Source organism: Sturnira hondurensis, unplaced genomic scaffold (assembly GCF_014824575.4).
Source record: "Sturnira hondurensis isolate 20B ecotype Veracruz unplaced genomic scaffold, ASM1482457v3 Scaffold0018728, whole genome shotgun sequence".
NCBI classification, from domain to species: Eukaryota; Metazoa; Chordata; class Mammalia; order Chiroptera; family Phyllostomidae; genus Sturnira; species Sturnira hondurensis.
This window is the reverse complement of record NW_028091359.1, coordinates 6,725,040-6,734,572: the sequence shown is the minus strand read 5'-3', so window position 1 is coordinate 6,734,572 and position 9,533 is coordinate 6,725,040.

Below are 9,533 nucleotides of genomic sequence, written 5' to 3'. Positions count from 1 at the left end.
CTTTGCCAGTGTAATGTTACCTGTTCCCAGGTTCTGGTGATTGGATTGTAGGCCTCTTCCAGGGGGATTATCATTCTGCCTACCACACTAAGTGTATGTCTTCCTTGTTTACGTTCAGGGACTAGGGAAATAACTATTGGACACTGGACTTGGGTTAAGTTTCCATTTGCTTATGGTCTCCATAAATCCTTATTTTGACCAGGGCACTACAGTGATATTTTAGGTCTTCAGAGACATCAATTCAGAGCCAATATTTGAGAACCCCTAGAAAGTCTGGGTGTTTCTTTTTCTCCAGTGTACAGCCACCCCCGTTCATGGCCCTGGGGTCCTCTAGGGGGGGTATGGGAAAGATTCATTGTATTTAATTGGTTGCATGACAGACCTCTTCCCTGGCCTCTCTGTCAGGCGAGGGCACCTGTACATCTGGGAAATGCATAGGAGGTCGTGAATCTCTGTTGTAGCAACTCAAGTTGGACTTCTGCCCACCAGACCGGGGATTTTTCCTCCATCTGTGTCAGGGAGAATCTCACCAGGTTTCTCATCTGCTTATTTCCCAGGATGCCTGTGATCCGTTGGCCGTTACAACAGATCCCACAAGTCCTTACAGTCCGACTAGCACTCCTCTGCAGTTTATTGAGTAATTGCCCCATGTGGCGAGGCACAGCCAGCAGGGGGAGAGCGACAGCCAGGCTGTCCCTGGCTTTTGCTACTCAGATCTTGACAGAAGGTCACCCACTCTTCCTGTTTCTTCGGGTGGGGGTGCTTGTTCCTGGGCTTTGCAGTACATATTTAAGACTTCCTTGGAGAATGTATGGGGGAAATAAAGGAAAACAGAGAGGGGAGGAAACAGGAACCAAAATACCACTTATCCTGTAAGGGAGCTGAGGCCCCAACTCTGTCTCTCTTTTGGCAGGGGCGGAGCCCGGCTTCCTGTGGTGGCCTTGCTTCTCAGGCGTGAGTTCCACCAGGGCTCTGGAGGTCTCAGATCACCTCACCCCTCCCTGAGAACTCAACCTCTTGTGCAGCCACATAAAGGTAACCAGTGTCTGGTGGCTTGATGGGACAGACTTGTAGGGACTTCCTGTCTTTTGATGCATGCCATTCCCGTGAGCTGGGCTGGGCCTCTGAAGATGAGAGAACCCTTTAGACTTCCTGAGTGTCTCAGCATTCAGACTCTTGGGGTTTGTGGTCTGAGATGCTGGCATGAACATTGTGTTCTATAAAGTGTGCCCACTGGGTCCTTAAAGTGAACAAGCGAAGCTTTGTGCAAACCACCCCCCTAACCAAATTGACCTAGAAGGTCTGAAAGGCCCTTGACCTTGCTGACACCGGGAAAAAATGAGTAAGTGGCTGGATGGGTCCCAGAGATGGAGGGGAACTGCCTGGGGGAGGGGTGGTGACAGCATGACCCTCTGCTGAGCTGTCCCCCCTCCCCCCACACTCTAAGCTGGCACCTTGGAGCAGACCAATGTCACCACTTCTAATCCTCTCCCCACTTACAGATTGAGGAAACTAAGGCTCAGTGAGGTTAAGTGACTGACCCAAGGACGCACAGAGGTCAGAGAGGAACTCAGACTGAAGGTCTGTGTGCCTTAGCAGCAGACCGCCTCCCTGCAGCTCTACAGCAAAGTCAGGAAACACAGGCCAGACGCTTCCTTCTGAAACCACCTGGCTGAGGTCGTGTCTGTCACGTTTCTCCACTGTCAAGTTGCTCTTTCCGCCTCCCCTTCCAGACTGGACTGACTCTCTGTAAGGAAGTCACAACGCTTAGCCGGGCTGAAGGACCAGGGAGTCTGCTCGCCCTCCTTGAGTGTGGAGCACTTACATAAGTTATTAGGAATTCTTCTGCGAGGAGATTTATCCTTTGTTTTCCACTCACTTTTTATTCAATCATTTATTTTTTTAAAGTGTATGTTACTTACATTTTCAAATGATAAGCTCATTATGTTTTCAGGGGACCTCCCTTTACATTGAAATTATCGGGTTCAATTGTCAAGCTGAAAAAAGTACAATAAGTGCACCACAGAATGCCCAGAAAGCCTGGAAACACAGGAAACGTCGTGTACTTACTGAGTATTTTCCTGATTAGTAATTAGACCCATTGGTTTGAGTGTAGTGGTATTTCTCCTGGAAAGGTGTGGGGAGGCTGAGTTCAGAAATGTGGCGCGTGTTATTTGGAAGTATTCCTGGCATATTGCTTAAATATAAACTTATCCTCATGTCTGACTGCTCGTGAGAGCAGTGTCCCCCACAGAGACGGAGTGGTGTCTCTCCTGCCTGTTAGGGATCCTCCCTGCCTGGGGTCTGTCTGCTTCCCAGCTCCTTTGAGGAAACGAACACTCAGGCGGTAGGAAAAGCTTCAGGTCTCCTCCTGGGCTGATTGTTTTTCCAATCCCACAGACTGGGTTGGGAAAGGGCCTGGGAGCCACCTCATTTGGTGACAAATTGGAGCATCAGGGGAGAAGCTGTGGCCGGCTTCAGACTTGTGAAAGCTTTGCAGAGTGGGAAGTGGTTAGCAACCTGAGCTGACCCCCTTCCTGGCGGATGGTTCTCCTCTGCCTCCCAGGCATCTGTTCCCTGAACTGGCCGTTGTTTCCTGGGTGAACCCGAGCAGGCTCGGTCCACGAGAATCTCTGAGTCTGCCTTCTGGAAACTTCCAACCTGACTTTGGTGGGTCTGGGAAAAGGGGATCTCCAGCAATTTAGTCAGGATCGACCACACCCCGCAACCCCACAATTCTGGGAATAGGCTGACCAACTCTCCCAGTTTTACTGAGATTGTCCTGGTCTTAAAACTTAAAGTTACATGTCCTGGGAAAACCCTCTCATTTTCAGGCAAACCAGGAGGTGGTGGGGCAGGGGAGGGGGGTGGGTTGTTCCCTCTGCCAGGAAGACGGTTGCTTTGTCTTCCATCTCCAGCTTCTAGAAAGGACAAAGTGAGGTTGGAGCAAGGTGAGGGGAAGTTGCACGAGCAGGGAGCTCTAGACAGCGGAGAGGAGGCGGCCTCCCCACCTTCTGACCGTCCCACAGAAGAGGGGGCTCAGACAAAGACGGGCCAGTTTCTGCTTCACATGAGAAAGTGCTGAGGTGGTGGGCTCCTTGTATGGGAATGTGGAGCAGAACACTTGGTGGATTGGATATCTCCTTGGGGCCTGCCTCCAGGCCCTCCCTAGGTGCTGCCATCTGTTCCATTGAGGAAGACCGCTTAGTTTCTTAGTTCCTAGGAAGCACATGGAAGGATGTAGTTGTATATACATCAGTGTATACATGAGCCCACCGTCAATTGCTTAAGCAAAATAGGCAGGTTACAGGATGGTTTGTACCACATGAGCTCTTTTCTGTAAATGAAGAAGTTAGAAGCAGCCTACCAGAATGATACCTCCTGCTGTCTTTATCCTCTTATCATAAACAAGCTTAAAGATGCTTTGGTTTTGGTTTTCAGAGAGGAAGAACAAAAATACTGCAGCTTTTATTATGATCATTGTAATGCTCATAAATAACCTTCCCAGCTTTGAGCTGCTCACTGCATTTCACCATCAACATGAGAGCCACAGCTTGTCTGGAGATTTCTGTGGTCACGCAGAGTGTTGGGAGGGTTTTCTTGCTTTTTCTGTTCTTCTGGGAACTTGAATTGATGCATCTGCCATTTCCATGCTGAGTAACTGGGTTTGTGGTTCTTTTTTTAAACAGCCAAGTTGTTTTTCATCAAAAGTTTCCTGGTATGGGCCCTGGCTGGTTTGGCTCAGTGGATTGAGCGCGGGCCTGAGAACCAAACATCCGAGGTTCGATTCCCAGTCAGGGCACATGCCTGGCTTGCGGGCCAGTTCCCAGTGGGGGACGCACGAGAGGCAGCCATGCATTGATGTTTCTCTCCCTCTCTCCTTCCCTTTCCCTCTAAAGATAAATAAAATCTTTTAAAAAAAAGTTTCCCGGTATGGGTTTGATGACATTAATGCCTATTGGCCATAATGTAAAGTCCAAATTTTAGAGCTCACCAAGGCAGAAGTGCTGGGGAGGGTCTGTAGGAACTGTTTCTGTCTCTTCTGGCAGCAAAATAAGACTTTGGGCTATGGCTTCTGTGGTTTTGAAACCAGGGAACCTCAATAAAGCTGGGAGATCCCTCTGCTGCGTGCCTGAATTTGAGGTCCCAGAGCTTGGTCAGGCCAGGCTTGCTTCCCAGCCCACTCTTGGGGAAGCCCGCTTCCTACAGAATGCTAGGCAATAGCTTTCTAGACCATCTCAGCTCTGATCTCAAAGCAAGGAAGACAAGGTTGGTCAAAGGACCAGCTAGAAAGCTATCCCCGTTGACAGTTCCTGCAGACCTTAAATACAGGCATTCTTTTCTCTCTCTGGACCTGAAGACGCAGCACCAGGGCCTGCTGCCTTGACAAGTGCTCAATTCCTCATTCACATCGTCCTGGGAAGATGCTGGCCCAGAAGCAGCTTATTGTCACAGCCCACCTGAGCTGGCTGTGGGCTTGGCATTGAGCATCCTCTCCTTATCAGCATTCAGTTGCCCAAACTGGGAGCCCCAAAGGAGGAAACACCTGTCCACTCTGTCTTAGGGTTGGGCTGCAAATTCCCCGAGATGCAGACTGAGTCACCACGGGACCATGCAGCGGAATTTACTCATCCCCCAGGAATGGACCCTTGGAAGGCTCCAGAATGACTAGCCTCAAGTGTTCTGTCTCAGGCACAGGGTAGTTTCCCCCGAACTCTGTCTGCAGTCACTTCCTCTCTGGACACATCCTGTTTCTGGGAGCAGGCAACTTGCCAGGCAGATTGCTGCCTCTGCTGCTGGGAGCAGACGGGCGGAGACATCCTTCCTCTAATTTCTAGTACCTAATCCCATCTTCCTTCCCCATCGGCGATATCATCTCTGCTTCTCCCAGGGCCCTGCACGCCAGGAAGGGAGAGTGTAGAAGGAGCATATTCCTACTGGCAACTCTGACTTGCTGGAAGTGCTTAGAAACCACTGCTTCTCAGGCATAGGCAATGGATGAATCTAGGGCAAGGATCCATCCATCCGTTCATTCACTCATACAATAAATATTTATTGTACCTACTATGTGCCAAACTCTATTCTAGATACTGGGCTACGGAGGTAAACAAAACATAAAAATCAATGTCCTCATAGCTATTATGTTCCCTGGGAGGGACAGCTGATAAATAAGATAAAAAATACAAAACATTATGGCATATGAGATAGTGATAAATGTTAAGCTGAGAAAACAAAGCTGGGGAAACAAATACAACATGCTGGGTATGGAGGGGAGTGTGAAATGTTAAACCAGGTGGCTGGAGATGTCCTTGCTGGGAAAGGGAATTTTGAGTAAAGATCTGAAGGAAGCAAGGGGGCCAGCAGTGGGGACAGGAGCATGTGAGGCAGAGGGAAGAGCAAGTGCAAAGGCCCTGCAGTGGGAGCATGCCAGGGCCTTTGGGCGAACAGGAGACAGGTCACTGTGGCTGGAGAAGAGTGAGGAGAGGAGAGGCACATGAGTTAAAGCCAGAGAGCTTCAAAGGAGTCCGTCATATCATGCTGTGAGTGGTGGTATGGGCTTCAGTGTGCACCCTGTGATGTGATATGGAAAACCACAGGAGAGTTTCGATAGAGAAATGGCGAGATCTCACTTATGTTTCAGCAGGATCTCTTGAGAAGCTGCAGAGATAGTGGCCTGAAGAGGGTGAGGGTAGGATGGGAAAGCCAGGAGACCACTTAGGAGGGGACCACAATAGTCTAGGGGCAAGATAATAGTGGCCTAGAAAGATAGTAACAGGGGGCATGGTAAGCAGTGGTTTCAGAATAGTCCGTAGAGCTTGCAGGATCTGCTGATAGACAGACAGGATGTAGGGTGTGAAAAATACAAGGAAACAAACATAATACCAGTCACACCAACCAAGTAAATGGAAGGATGGGGCTACTGTTCATTGAGATGGGGAACCCTGTCAGAGGAGCTGGTCCAGGGCTTGGTTTTGGTCATGGAGACTGAGATGCCCCCTGGACATTCATGTGGAGTTGTCACGTAAGTGTTGGAGACGTGCATCTGTGGTCCAGAGTAGAGGTCCTGGCTAGTGATATAAATCTGGAGTCATGCTTTGCATGCTGGCACTGATGTCTTGGGTTTTATTTCATGTGCTGAATGTTTTCAAAATGCAGTCTTACAAAATCTCTAGCATGTGATTCTCCTTTTAAAAGGCTAGATTATGTGAGTTCTCTACTTTAAACCTTCAAATGATTACCCTTTCCACTGAGATTAAAAAGCAAAGTCCGAAGACAGTTTGGTAGTGTCTGCAGAAGCAAAACCTATGCCCAGTGATGCCACCCCTGAGTATCTATTCAACTGAAACGTGCAGTCATTTGTTGTAGAGACAGGGATGAGAATACTCATAGCAATATTGTTTGAAATAGCCCCTGAATTGAAAACAACCCAAATGTTGCTCAGTGGTAGAATGGAGAAATAAATTGTGGTTTGTTTATACAGTGCAATAGTATATAGTAGTGAAAAAATTAATGATATATCTCACAAGCATAACATTAAGTGAATGAAGCCAGACACCAAAGGGTAATACTGGATGACTTCATTTGCATGAAGTTCAAAAACAGGTAAAATTAATCTATGGTAATCGATGCTGAGATAGTAGTTACCCTTCTGGGGATAATGATGGAGGAGGCAGGAGACAGGCTTCAGGGTTACTGGCCATGTTCCATAACTCGGTCAGGATGGTCCTGGCAGTGGGTGGGCCCAGTTGGTGAAAAGTCATTGAGTTATATGTTTATGCTGTGTGCACTTTTCTCTTCACGTGTTGTGTTTCCATGAGAAGATTGCACGAAGTCCTCATCTGAAAGACCTGGTGTGATAATGCCACCCCCTCTTCCCAACCTGCATTTCTGGCTGTACCCCAACTTTGCTCACTCCACTCTTAACGACAATTTTCTCATTACTGTTCTCCAACATACCTATGTTGGTTATTTTCTGCTTGAGGATTTTGCATTGACAGCTCCATCTATTCCCAGATATGTTCCTGCAGTCCACTCCCTCGCCTGATTCAAGCCTCTGACTGAACTCTTTATTAGAGCAATCTCCCCTGGTGAACCTGTGTGAAATAACATCCTCTTTCACTCTTGTCCCATACCCTCTTTATTTCTCCTAAGCATTTACACTGCTTTACATATTGTGGGTTTATTTGTTCATTTACTTACTGTCTATTTCTCTTACCGGAATCTAAGCTCCGTGAAGACAGATACTTGGTTCACTGTTACATCTCCAGTGCTTGAATTAGGACCTGACACAGCGTAGGTGCTCAGTAAATATTTGCTTGATGAATGAACACAATATCCAGCAGCAAATAAGGCCAGCGTTTTCCCTGCTTTTATGGAGAAAAGGCTGCTTAGATCTCTAAAAGGAGTGTGAACAGTGTGGCTGGCTCTGAGATAGGAGCTGTTTCTTTGTTTGTTTTCATAGGATCTAGGCCAGGGACTGACCTATAGAGTGGATTTTCAATATATGATTATTGTGGTCTTTACAACTACATTTCTGAACTAAGAAATGCATTCTCTCAAAGACAGAATGAAGACAACTGATGGAATGAATGAATGGTTTTAGCCCCATTTGACTTACAAGCCATAGAAAAGAGACTAGGTCCAAACCCACCAGCAAGTTCTGGAAATTATGTGTGGGTGAGTGTGTCCATCCGAGGTGTCTCTCCTAAGTAGCTATAACTGTTAACACCATCAATTTATTGGAGATAATTAAATTGTACCACATTTCTGTATCTTGACAAGACTATTGCATTCTAAGCAGCAACTCTAGGGCTTCAGAGCTCCTAGTACATGGAGATGGGACTTGTGTTGATAAGTAGAAGCAAGGCAAGGCAGTGAGGGTCTCTAGATGACAGTTTCAGACAGGCTTCAGATCTGGGGATGAATAAGTGGGGGTCCAAGGAGGATGTGTCACTAATTCTATAGGAAGTAGCTGCCCAAGGATATGCCTGGGCTGGTGTCCCAGCTGGGAGTCTGAACCCATTCGTATGTCCTCAGCTGGCCACCCCTGCCCTGTCCTTAACATCAATATGAGCTCCACCTGCTGCTGCCCAAGTAGAAACCTGACTGCTGATCTTCTGGGTAGGTGAGAGGACCACGGGATTTAAAGGGTTACTTGACTGGTAACAACCCTCCTCCTGCCTTTTGGATCTTCTATTCCACCAGCTCACATACCTTCTCAAACAGTAATTAACCTCCCCACAGCCCCAAGTGGAAGCTACAGATGTTAAACACAGTGTTCCTTGTTCAGTTGGAAGAAGAGGCGAGAGCACTTCTAAGTGTCTTGGCTCAAGGGCACACACAGTGAGTCAGAGATGTCTCCCAGGAGGGGAGTCTGGAGTCCAGTCCACAAGTGACATGTTTTATTTTAATCACCACCCCACCCAGCGTCTTCTGGTTTCTTCACAGCTCTGTGGTGTCTGTTACCACTCCTCCAGGCTTGTCCTCTCCCCAAACGTGTTGGAATTTTTCAACCATGAGATCTTTCTCTTCCTTTTTTTCCTGTGTGCGTGTGTGCATGTGTATGTTTATAATCTTTTTATTTCTTTACTATCATATTAGTGAGTTCTCCAGAGGCAAAGGAGGAAAATCCATGTGGACAATCCGCCATTATTAAAATATAAAGTTGAAAATTGTACTGATAACACCACTTTAAAGAAAATTCAGAAGGAAAAAAAGTGGGAGGAATCTCTTGTCTCTCATCCCAACAAAACCACTACTATCCTGGTGTATTGTTCATGTGATTCTTTGCCACATGTGTTTTTGGAATGTGGTCATTCTCAGTTTGCATAAAGTTTTTTAAAAATTAATTTTGAGAGAGAGTGGGGGAAGAGAGAGTGAGATTTGTTTGTTGTCCTGCTTATTTATGCATTCATTGGTTTCTTCTTGTATGTGCCCTGACTTGGGTTTGAACCCTTAACCTTGGTGTATTGGGATGATGCTCTAACTGAAAGCTGCCCAGCCTGGGCTCTCAGTTTGCATAAAGTTTTTATCTTTCCTTTTCACTTGCCATTTGCATCAGAAACATTTTCACCATGCTTTGACATAATCTCTAAGGTGTTCCTGATAATTAATTTAAAAATGTAGCGGGGAAGCAAGATGAAATGAAGTAGGGTGCCTACACCCAATATTCTTTTTGACTAGACGAAACTATTACTTGTTTGGAATGTTGCCATTGAAATTTAATATAGGATAAAGACATATAAATTAATGGAAAAATATAGATAATTTAAAAAATAGTGTTGGGAACAATTGAATAGCCATCTGGGAGAAAAAAACTTAATCCATATCTTACCCTGGAATAAATTACAAATGCACCAAATATTTAGATGTCTCAAATAACAAAATTATGAAAGTACTTGAAAAATCCACTGGAGAATATTTTATAAATGGAAATATTGTCCCAGTATGATACTAAGTATAGAATTTATAAAATTAAAAAAATGGATAAATATGATTATATAAAAATCCAATTTCTTCATAGCAGAATTTAC